A 12,539-nucleotide genomic window follows, 5' to 3' on the forward strand; every position below is an offset into this window, starting at 1 on the left:
TCAAATAATTTGCCTTTAAAGTTTTGCCGCAATTTGCATTTTGGCGTCGATGCTGGCGCCGCAGCTTCTGTCGCAATTTGTCCGCTATCGAAGAGGAGAGGAAGACTGGGAAGAGAGGCGAAGTGAAACATCATCGGTATCATCGTGTGGGGCGTGTTTTATACGCTATGTGCAATTTGCAAGCCCTCCTGCAGCTGCCTTTGATTGATTTGTTTTGCCAAGTGACGCACGACATGAGCGCGAGGAACCAAGAGATTTTGCTGTTGATTGTCTGAAATGAAATTGAATGGAATGGAATGGGATCTACAAATATATTATATGTTCATGATGATGTTCGAAGTGCGATCGCGTCGGGAATGGGATAGTTTATGGGATAGTAATGGGTACAGAGTCTGTTGCCTCTCAAGTGGCCCAAGGTCTGTGACTTTTAATGAAAACGATTCGCACTTTGCTGGCACATTTTAATGTGCAGCTGTTTTGCATTTGCCAAAACATATTTACATATCTATCACGATTATACACAAAACCGAAACCGAAACCATATCCGAAACTAAGCCAAAACTTATGGGGGCAGCAGGCAGCAGACATTTGGTATCCATTACAAACGCTTTGGGGTCGCATCTGTCAATCAGAAAATCAAATGAAAAACATAACTCATCACGATGAGCAGAGAGACGTTTGGGGGGGATGGAGAGAACCTCTGCTTTGATAAATGACAAACTAAAGTGGAACTTCCATTTGCCTACATTATTTCCATTCCCCCATTCCCCAAAAATTCTGTTTTTGGGAAAGTGTTTTTTATTTGTGTTCTGTGTGTGAAAGTTGCGCAGAAGCAAAGAAAGTTGTATGATAATTGCCTAAAGGTCGTGAATCTCGACAAGATTATGCAATGTTTATACAAATCACTTTATAACAAATTCTAGACAATGGAAATGGGAAGTGAAAGCTAAAAAAAAATCCCAACAACAACAACAAAAATATTGTGTACTCATCTTAATGCACTTTCGGTTTTTCCATCATTTTCATGTTGCGGGTGTTGTTTTTTTTTTATTTCTTTTTTGGTTTTTGGGAATTTTAACCAAAATAACAGAGAAAAAAACAAAGCATCCACAGGCAGCAGCAGTTGATCGGGGCCAATCACGGGTAGATCTTTATCTGGCAAATACCCCCAGAGAGCGTGCTGAGAATAAAACGAATGAAAGACTCGGATTGAGCTTTTGGGTGCTTGGCTTATTACAAATTCTAATCACATGCAATCTCCGATCCGTTTCGTTTCGATCTCTTCTCTCTCTCTCTCTTGGTACAATGGCCCGATGGAGTCAGCCGATGGGGCTGTCTCTTATCGATTAATCATCAAATTAAAAATTACTAAGCCCAAAGCGTGGAGCGTGGCCGAAACACCATTGAGATGCCACCTCACTTCTTTACCCCCTCACTTCTTCTCCCCTTAAGTGGCGAGTACATCGCACATTTTGTGGTTTTTGCGTTTTATTTCGGTTTTCGATCACCAATTTAAACAATATCTAGAATTTCATGACCGCAAGAATTGCCAATTGTTTTGGGCAAAAGTTTATGGGGTTATCTCTCAGTGATGTGAAACGAACCCAAGACGAACTGTTTCAAGGTTGAATGCGAGAACTAAAGAAACCGCGATCACTGAAAATATATGTCATATTTGTATTTATAGTGTTATTTACGATAATTGCTGTAAAATTCCAATGAAAGCAAACAAAGCAATTGAGCATTGGGTGTTACAACGCTTAGTAATAAGTTCCAATATATGTACATATATATATTATACATTATGGTCGTAAATTCATTTAAATAATAAACAAAGGCAAATAAAATGACATGCAAATATTATTGTTTGTGACACATTTGAAGAAATGTTACCCGAGAAATTCCTATTCACACTTTGTAATGCCGCAAATTGAGAAAATTGTTTACTGCTACGCTGCAGAGTACAAAGTTCAATCGATATCAATCGGCATTTTCATTAGGTAAATTAAATAATTTAATACTCAGTGAGAGATTTTTCCAGCGCTTATCATGAATTTGTCATCAGCTTGTTGTAATGCGATCACAAACTCAAACACACACGCATACACTCTGACACATGGAGTTGGGAGTCAGAGAGCGCGATCGCCACATGCTGCTCATAATGAAGTTGAGCAGCTGAGAGATAATGATCAATAAGGCGACGCAACGCAACGCAACGCAACGCGACGCCAAGACAATTAAAAGCCAAAGCCAAAAGAATTGCAAGCGCCGAGCGTCGCAGTCGCAGTCGCTGCTGCAGTCGCAGTTGGCAGCGCGCTCTCCGCAGTCGCGCTCAGCTGGTCGTCAAGCAAGTTCGAGTCGTATTCGCCTGCGCAGACGTATCGTGCTTACCGGCAGCACATTCAGTTATCTTTCGGCGCTCGTTGCGGCCACAACGTGTAAGCGGCGCGCACACAAGTCTTAACTGTAAACTTGACTTTGACTCTCCCCCCACGTTCGCGTTCGTTCGCTCTCCCCCACATTCACACACACACACCCTGAGAAGTGTCTGCGTGTGTGAACGCGTCGTTCGCCTGCAGTCTGACCGTGAAGTTAGTGTTCTTTTTTGCATGTCGTCGTCTATAAACTGAGTGAACTCACTGTAACTGTAACAGTGCTTTTGTTATTTGTTTGCCATTTGCCATTTGCGAGTTGCTTAGCACATTCATTCACGTTAACGTTCGCTGGCAAGTTCATTCACGTTTGCAAATTTCATCATCATCATCATGCTAACTGCTTAATTAGTGTACGAGTAATGTAATAAAGCAAATATTGAAATCGGTGTTAAACTAATTGCAATTAACAATTAGCAAACATTATTATTATTGTGATTATTGTTTGATTTTTTTTTTTCTATTTGTTGTATTTTCGGCTTTTCATTTGTTCACATCCATTTCCGTTAAGCTTTTGCGGCGCATTCGAGCGCAACAATTCATAATTGCTGTTGCATTCGCAAATGGTTGGCAACACTCTCCCTCTCTTTCTCTCTGTCTCTCTGTCTATCTTTGATTATTGCTAATGCCTCGCTCGCGTAAAGAAAGTGAAATTTCTCAAAATATACTTAATGCAATAATTAAAAATAACCAATAATTATGCTAATTTCGATAACCGTTTCGCCACCGTCAACAGTGAGAAACAGTTTATTCGACAACCAACAAAACACAAAAAACCAAACAAAAATAATACAAAACAAAACAAAACAAAACCCTTAAGTGCAAACGAAAACCAAACTGTTTAAATATTTTCACGCAACAATTAAACATATGTTTAATAATGTATAAATAATGGCTGTGAAATTTGCCCATAAAGGAAAGTCCCATACCCAAAGCAAAAGCTTTTAAAAAGGTACGTAAGTCGTTGAAATGGGAAAAATGAGCTTTAAAGTTGCTGAAAAGCAACTTAATCGTAAAACAGTGTAATGGAAATGATTTACAAAAGCTTTTACATTCAAGGAAAATAATTATTATATCATAGAAAATAACGAAACTAAAAGAGTTTTTCGATGCTATAAATTGCAAAGTAAAAAGTTTTATAAAAAAGCTTTTAAGTTGCTGCCTTTTAAATGCCTTTTAAAATTGCATCTATGTTGTTGAAATTATTTAAAATTCAACATAATATAATGTAATACAACTAAACTAGGCAGAACTTATATTATTTCCAAACATAAAGCAAAAGCTGTGAAAAATCGATCAAATAAGCTTTAAGTTTCCTGAAATGCTATTTAAACTAAATCAATTTAAATGATTTTATTTCAAAAATGTATCTAATATGAAAGATAAGTGAACCTCATCATTAAAAATAAATTGCTGATATAATTTGCCCAAAATAAAAGAATTTAAAATATTTCCAAATTCTAGTTGAATGTGCTTTTAGAATTTTAAACTGGTTTTTGAATAAATCGTAAATTTGTATTACCTATAACAAAGTTGATTTAAATGTCAAATATCACATTTATACGAATGTGAAGCACTCTAAATACAATTATACAAATACTACAACGCTGTTAAAAAAATAATTTAATGAAAGCAGTATTGTTATAATCTAGTTGCAAACACTTTGGGCGCTTTCTTTAAAGTCATTAGTACGAAAATAGTTTCAATTCATCGCATTGTTAGTATCCCTGCAATCATAATAAATAGTGACAATAGTTGGTGAGCCGTCTGCCTCATTTTCATTGTTGCTCCACTGACTTCCTCTGTGGCATTTCCTTAATCTTTAGCCTACTTTAGCCTCACACCTGATGACAAGCAACCTTTCGCACTTTCCGTGTCGTAAAATACGCCTTGTCACTCTGTAGATCATTAGGTGGGGACAGCTCCTCAAACACTCATTTTTGTGACACATTTCCATAGAGACACACACAAGACACTCACTCACACACTCACTCATTCACTTAACTACAATTCGCAAGTTCTTTTCTTTTCTATTCGAGCGAGAGCAAGTTTGACAAAGAGCTGAAAAATTTGTATGCCATTGGCAAACATTTGTCTGTGTCTAAAATTGAACTACTTTCATTTGGTGGCAGGGAATTAACATACATACATACATCTCGACACACTCATCGCAAGTATTATTAAGTATGTGGCTCCGCATCTTTCGCTCTCTTCATTCACTTGCTTGCCACACAATTTGGACAGTCACCAAGTTTTTGATTTTGCTGTCAAATGCAGTCGTAACAAAATAAAACGCACCATAAACATTTACCTACTTAGCCCCCAGTCGCCAGTTTCAGTCCCCCGACAGTCTTAAGTTTGCTTTCATTCAAATATTTGCATTAAATTTTGCACAAATTGTCACGACACACACGAGGGGAAGGGGTTTTTTAAATGCAACTCCAGCGGTCGCATACAAAAAAAAAAGAGGCCGCAGCAACAAAATAGTTGAAATTCGCTCGAAATCAAAAGCAAACGAAAAACAAAAACGAAATACATTTTTTATGATTCGTTTTTGTTTTATATATATATATGTACATATATATGTATTTTTTTTTGTTTTCGCGTTTGTGACAAGAATTTGCAAATGTCAACGAAAATTGCGCGCTTCGCATTAAAAAAGAATTCGGTTAAAAAGGGCCGAAGAGGAGAAGAGAGCTTGCATGTGTCTTCAATGGAGGGAAGAGGGAAGAGGTGGGGAGGTCGGGAAATACCAAAGACCCAAAACGCAAACCAATTGAAATTGTTTTTATAAGAGCCACAGAAACGAAGTCACCTTCCTTCATTTACTTGTGTGTACTTTGTTTTATTTTGAAGCATTTTGTGTTTGGCATTTTTAAAGAGTTTCAGGATCGTATCGTAACGGATCTTCAGAGGGTCGTGTGTGACGGTGTGACGGTGTGACGGTGTGCGGTGTGACTTCAAAGTGAAAACGTATAATTTACTTAATGAGCAAAAATGCGACAAGTTGTCCTCACTGATAATTGAGAGTCGTGTAATCGAAAAAGATCACAAAAGATCAGCAAACGCAGTCTAGAGTTCTGTTCTCATCTGTTCTGTTCTCTTTGGTTCGTTGGGAATTACCACCTGAAAATTTCCGACTTATTGTAATAAGATTTTCCAATTAACCTTCGTGCGAACTTATGATCTGTTTCGTTTTGTTCGTAATATAATTTCGATATTGTTTTGAAAGCAATTCGAATGCTTGTTGTTGTGTTATTACTTCCCCATTCGCCCCATTGTCAATTGTTAATGACAAGTTGGCTCTTATTACAAAGCCATGGCCCAAACTGACACTTGTTTAAATCGAATCGAAGCGAAGCGTTTTTCTTTTTCTGTCTCTGTTTCTGTTTCTCTGAGACACTTGTTGACAGGTGCAATTGTGAGACTCGAACTTGTACACGTATTTGTCGAGCATTACAACAAATTGTTAATAATAATACGGGGGGGGGCAATAATTATAAAAAGCAAATACGTGTAATAAAGCATATTTATTGGTCAACTTACGTGAATTGGGCTTTAGATAGAAAATGCCATTTAGTGCTTACATATTATAAAATATTAGAGGTCGAGTACTTCATAGCTATTTATGTGCATTGGGAGTCAATGATTACCTAATTGCCTTTGTCACGGTGCCAAAATTGATATTTACGGCTCTGATAGGGTGTGATTTATCATCAGATACTCTTAACTCTTTTACGATAGACGCCGAAAGTGATGGAAACATTAACTTGATGTCATCGCCGAACGAGTTTTCTATCGTTTTTTGTTTTCCATGATGATTTCTTTCTTTACTTTTATTGTTATTATATTTCTCGGCAGTCATAATGAACCTTCAGAGAGGTTTCTCCAACTAATTAGACCATAAAGCAGCCGACCTGCCTGGCCGAACTAATTCCCTCAGATAAACCACAACAAAGGTCACGCTTTAATTGATAAGAAAACACAATGTAGCTTTGCCGAGAGCCAAAAAAACAGAAAAAATACTAGAGAGAAAATAAAGATTCCGAACCGGCTACTGTAGGTAAATGAAACGCTACAAAAGTCAGTCAAATGGAAATCCCCATGGAAAACAATGACAGAACCAAATAAGAAAACCAAAAAAGAGTAGAAGAAGGTTAAAAAAAAAAAACGCAGAAGAACCCAAGTGAACTAAAATGAACTTGAAGTGCCAGCTGTGCCTCGATAAAGATCACACCCCAGTCACAGGTGGCGGTTCCTGCTCCGATCTAAAAAAGAAGAGAAAAACTAAGAATCATGCCACAATTGAGTGCACTTTTCTATGCCTCGAGCATGGAAGATTAACAATGCAGATACCCTGTAAAGAACGTAACTAAAATTGCTCTCATTTATTACAATTATTTGCAAAGGTTAATTGTTTGTGTAGAGCAACAGTTATACCCGCTGGCAGCGGACACTTACAGGGTATGCAGAGCAGCACTTAATAGTTTTGAACCTTCTTTTTTTGTCGATGGTCGAGGCACTTAAACGATGCAACGAAGCGTGCTCCCCAATGGCTTCTAGACAGTCCTCATTCCTCCTCCTCCTCCTACTCCTCTTCACTCAGCTGCCAGTTACGCCTTTTTTCAACACATGAGAATCACAAGTGAGTGAGAGAAAGAGAGTAATTAAGCCATGTTCTCTCATTTAATTGTTCGATTGCCGTGCAATTAAATGTCCAATATTTGGAATACCAAAAATACACACACACAATACAAATACAAATACAAATACAAAAGTTGGCAAATAGTTTGCAACCTGAGGCAACAACTCATCTCAACGCTTCTTCAATGGTCAGATCAAAGTTCTTGCTGCCGACTTCTGTGACTTCTGAGTTTTGCTACGGTTCTCGACATATTCAAAGCATTCCATTTCAATTCATTTAACTTCTCGTGGGGTTATTAAAACCCATCAACATCGCAATGTGGATGATGATGATGATCGCCGCAGCATCATTATCAACTGTGGCGCAACATTAAAAGCAATCCGCATGTTATATAAGTTGAAGCTTTCAGCTTCAGTTCATTTCAGTTGAGCTCCACAAATGTCACACTTTAAGACTCTCTGCAGCTTCTTCTCTCCAATTAGTTTGCTTCCGTAATTTCTTGGTATTATTTTAATTAGTTTCTGCTTCTTTTTTATTTTGTTATTTTTTATTTAAATTGCGTTCAGTCCGTGACAGAGTTTTATGTGCCGCCCCAAAGATTTATTTGCTTTTTTTTCTGTCGTTGCTGTACGAAAACAAAATGTTGATAATGATAAACAAACGATGAAACTATGAAGCTGCCACTATAATTTATGAACAATGCACATTTTTTTTTTTTTTTTGGGTTTTTGAGATGGCATCGTAATTCTTCTGAAATACTAGTATTATTTTTTCTTCATCTGCGGGAAAAACTGAATTTTACTTTGATTTTGCTTTAGTTTTTCGGATGGAGTGAGAGTTTCCTGCTTATGAAGAAGGCGAAAATAATAATAAAGAAACGCAAAGCTCAACATAAATTTGTTAGTAGACATTCTGTAATATTCCTTTGGCCAAATTGCCTCGTAAATAGCACTGAAATGTTCTCTCTCTCGCTCTCTCTCGCTCTCTGCCTGCTCACCTGCCTTTCTGACTGCCTTTTCTGCGACTATCTTACGAATAATTCACAGCGCGCTTAACGCGCTTACCTTACCCCTCCTTTGTTTCCTCTGCTTCCTTCCTCCATCAGCCTTGGTGTTGGCCTTTGCCAATGGCAAAAATGCGTTTAAGTCAAGTCGCCGAAAGCCGCCGGGTGCGTGTGTTTTCAACGTGTGTGGCAGCAGCTGCTGCTCCCCGCTCCCCGCTCCCCTCATTCCTCACTCCTCCCCTGATCGAGTCCCAGTTGGACTGGCACTTTAGCTCGATATTTATGCAACGGCACACACTTCACTTCAGTTCTTCCCTCTTTCACTCTCGCTCTCTCTCTCTCTCTCTTTCTCAGCTGCAATTTAAGCGCACATTTTTCTTGGCAACACATTTTCCTCGCCATATGCATAAGCAGTTTTTCCAGCTACCCTTTTTGTCGACTGCCCCCCCTCGCCCTTTTTGCTGCTCATCGCATTGTTTGCAACACTTGGCGCTTGCCACATAACAGCGGCAGCAGCAGCAGCAACAGAAGTTGCAACTGCAACATATGCAACATCAGCAACGGCAGCGTCCGCTATGCAGCGTTGCATGACACATTAAATGCAAAACGGGCAGCGTGCAACACACAACTGCTAGACAAAGACAGCAACAGACAGACAGAAAGAGAAAGAGAAGCAAAAGAATTTTGTTGCCCCCGCCAAGAAGTCGGTTTGAGCAGCGGTTTCTGACTCGGTTGTTATTGTTGTTGTTGTTGTTGCTGCCGGTTCTCTTATTCTCCCCGTGTTGCTTTTATTAAATAAAAGAAATGCTCTGGAATTTTTTTGGTATAAAATACTCTGCAACATTTTATAAAAGGTGAAGAGTATGGAAGACTAGGCTTTATAACATTTTGAAAATATTTCCTTATTATGTGAACTTAGTTTGATTAAATCTTTTATTATATTAATTTATTTTTAATGCTTGTTTGTCATATGGCATGGCTAAAAACATATAGTACTGCTATTTTGAGCTTAATTAGCTTAAATCATTATTTTCATTTGCCATATGTGAACATGAGAAAAAGATATAAAAGATTGAAGCTAACTTTTACTGTGTGATTTATTTTTTTATTGTTTTTTTAATGTTGTCATATTTATTTGCAATTTGTAAACGCCGCAAAAAGATTTGTCTATTTTTTGACTATATTCAATTAAAGGTTTTTTTATTTTCTATTTTTTAAATGAAGTTAGTTAAAGTTTACTTTACATTCCCTTAAAAATTTGAGCATTTTATTAGTTTACAGTATTCTTCAGTATTCATTATTTCCACCTCGACTTTCAAATTTTCAACAGCCATGCTATTCCTGTTCTTATTATAGAGCATAACTGATGCGACTGATGACTCTATACCAAAAGTTCTCGTTTTAGTTTTTTGCATAATAAACCGGCTGTTTCTCAGACTGTAGCAGCTGTTTGCTCCGTTTTTGGCCAGGCAAACTGTTTGGCTTATAACCGAGTTGAGCTGAGCTGAGCTGAGTTATTGCCTGGTTGTTATTTCTTGTCTTACGACAATATAATTAAACAAATGGCAAACTGTGGGATCAACGTGGATTGCCAAGGTGAAGCCGAAAATAACACAAACACCAACAACAACAACATAAAGAAAATACCTTTTGACATAGTACACGTAATGCGTGGCAATCATCAACTCGATGGAATCATTAATCAATGACACAAAATGCATACAAATTTGCCACTCGTATGTGGATGTAGCTTGAGCTCATTAAAGTGTATTAAGATTATGATACGGATTTCAAAAGATGACTCTGCGTCCCCTTAGGGCCGCAATATACAAGCTACAGCTACAAATTTCGAAACGAAACACTTTAAATAATTGCAGAGGGACTTTAATAAAATAATTAAAATGAGGAGGAGAAAAAATGCGGTATTCTCTAGCTGAAATTGAACAATACGCGTATTAAAAGTGTTTCGCTCCAGCTTCGCACTTGAGTAAATTGCAAAGGAGGGAACAACGCAAAAAAACAAAAAGAGAATAATAAAAGTATAAAAAAATATCAGAAACCACGAAGAGGCCCCCGGTAACGTGGCCACAGAATGCTATCCATGTAGAAAAATGTGCGGGCTACCAATCTACGCACATTTTTTGTACGTTGTTTTTTTGGTTTTACAATGTTTCGACGAGACGACGTCAAAGGAAAGGCCGACAAGTAAAATGCGAACGATGAAATGTTTTAAAGAAATCGCTGAAAATATTAATTTCAATTATTTACGTACTGTAAAAGCAGCACGCAGAAGCAGCGCGAAAGATGCGATTTTCCCACGTTGTTTGAGAATCGCTGAGAGGGGCGCTCGAATGCTGAGAATCGCAGAGAGGGGCGCAATTGCGCCCAGTCTTGTAAGTTGTAAGATGTAAGTGGCATTTTGTGCGCTAAGTACGAGCAATTTGTTACAGGATTTTTTCGGAGTGGGCAAACAGGGAGTTGTGGAAAATTCAGTGGTGGGAAAAGTCGGCTGTATGTAATTTATAATTATCAGCAATAGGTGGCGCTGCCGTGCTGTCTGCTGCCATAGAAGAAAGAAGCACTCGACTTATGCAATGCAGCAGCAGAAGTTGCATGTTGATAACAGCGGAAGTTATTAGAGCCCGTTGGCGAGTCGAGACGAATCGACTGAAGTCGAGTCGAGTCGAGTTCAGTTATGCGAGCAAGTTCCAAAGAACTTGGCATTGAAGTTCCCAGTTCCCACTTGGCCAGTTTGTGTGAGTTGTGAATTGTGACTTGGCAAGTGAGTTTAGCACTCAGCTTTTGCCTGCCGCTCGCTTTGGTTTCACTCGCTTCTAATTAAAGACGACACTTTGGCATGTACTCGAGAGCACGGAAATGCCACGGTTCGAGCTTTCAAGCTGAGACTTTTTGAAGAATTCTACGCTCGATCGTTTTGCCAAAGTACCAAGAATTGCTTTAAGTCAATTGAAGTGCCCGTCGAACAACTCTGTTCTCTGGCTTACGTAACAATCTCTTCTGGTCAATGCTTTTCGATTGATCTTTCTTAACCTTTCACATCTCACACACATCGATCGATCGATCCCCTGAAGATTACAATTAATTCTAGCCACTTCTTGCCACAGCGGGTTGCCAAAGCTGCAGAAATAGAAATACACAAAAAATGGCCAACAAAGATTGCGCAAATGGCCAAAAAAGATTTAGTTATTAGCTGCCAAGATTGAAAGTTCAAGTTGGCCTGGTGTTATTTAATTGCCATAAAGGTGAGTGAATAATACTCGACTCGAAAGCTCAAACAAATTATTAATTTTTTGTTGGTGGCAGGTGTCCAAAACTGAAGCCTACATTAAACATCGTCAAGATAAGAATCAAGCGACTATAAACAAAGTATGCATATTTAAACAAAGAGCCTAAAACAACTTGCTAAATACCAAGGGGCGCCTCATGTTACACTTGGGACGTGGCAAGATTAATCGCCAAGAGAATTTGGAGATCGGAGAGTTTAGAGTTCGCTGGAGTTCAGCTAATAATAATCTATGCCCCCCACCCTTTAATTTGATTAATTAAGCAGATAGAATCGACAAATTAAAAATTAAATTGATGGCGCCTACAGCTATTTCATAATTATTAATTATACACAAATTTACCTTTAATTTACACAATTCACAGTCCAACGTCAGAGATGTGTCATAAGCTATGAACAAATACACTCAATTCAATTCATTTCATTCATAAAGCAGACTTTGTGGCTGCTGAATCACTTTTTTCTTACTCATACTTATCTTGTAAAGTATTTAGTATATATTTCTGATAGTTGAATGAGATAATGTCCAATCGATGAGCGAATTTTTATTTCGGCTTCCGTTATCGATTGCACATACTGAGTAATAAAATCATTGAAGTGCTGACGACACTTTTATTTACTTTTATTCTCACTCTCTGAAGGTCTTCCCTCTCTCTATCCATCTCTTTCACCTTAAACATGGGCAAACACTTCTAGGTCTAGAACTCGTACTCGTCTGTCATTCAGTAATGCCCTTGTCAGGCCCCCACGATTTCTTTACACAACGCAAAATTACATTGCCAGTTTTTTATGCTTTTTTTGCAAATGCGTCTGGAACGTGAATTTTGTACCTGATATTTTGGCCCTACTTTTGATTAAACAATTTAATGCGCAAAAGTTCATTAACATGAGCACGAAAAGAATCACGCAGCATTCTTTTGGTTTTTTATGTTTGCGTTCTTTTTGGTTGAAAATTATAGTATATGCAAATATTTTTTATGATACTTGCTTGGTATGTGGGTGTTTTTCCATTTCCATGTCAATTTCTCTGCTTATCTATTTTGATGTTGACGAAATCTAATTTCAATTAATGCCAAACAAAGAAATCGACGCATAAACTTGATTTGTTGTGCCACAACAAAACAAATGAAAAGAAATAAAGCCACTTGGGGCATA

At 38.0% G+C, this 12,539-nt stretch overlaps 1 protein-coding gene across 5 annotated transcripts in view; it reads left to right on the plus strand.

The window, feature by feature from the left end:
- Positions 1 to 12,539, plus strand: part of LOC133846136 (DEP domain-containing protein DDB_G0279099) — a 151,906-nt gene that overhangs the window by 132,623 nt on the left and 6,744 nt on the right. The window contains exons 1-2 of one of the 5 annotated variants that reach the window (XM_062280909.1): positions 2,405 to 2,591; positions 3,169 to 3,384. The exons of the other annotated variants lie outside the window; for them this stretch is intronic. The gene's annotated coding sequence lies outside the window, so the exon portion shown is untranslated. Of the gene's footprint in view, positions 1 to 2,404; positions 2,592 to 3,168; positions 3,385 to 12,539 lie in introns of those variants that run through there. 5 annotated transcript variants of the gene reach the window in all.

Source organism: Drosophila sulfurigaster, chromosome 3 (genome assembly GCF_023558435.1).
Source record: "Drosophila sulfurigaster albostrigata strain 15112-1811.04 chromosome 3, ASM2355843v2, whole genome shotgun sequence".
NCBI classification, from domain to species: Eukaryota; Metazoa; Arthropoda; class Insecta; order Diptera; family Drosophilidae; genus Drosophila; species Drosophila sulfurigaster.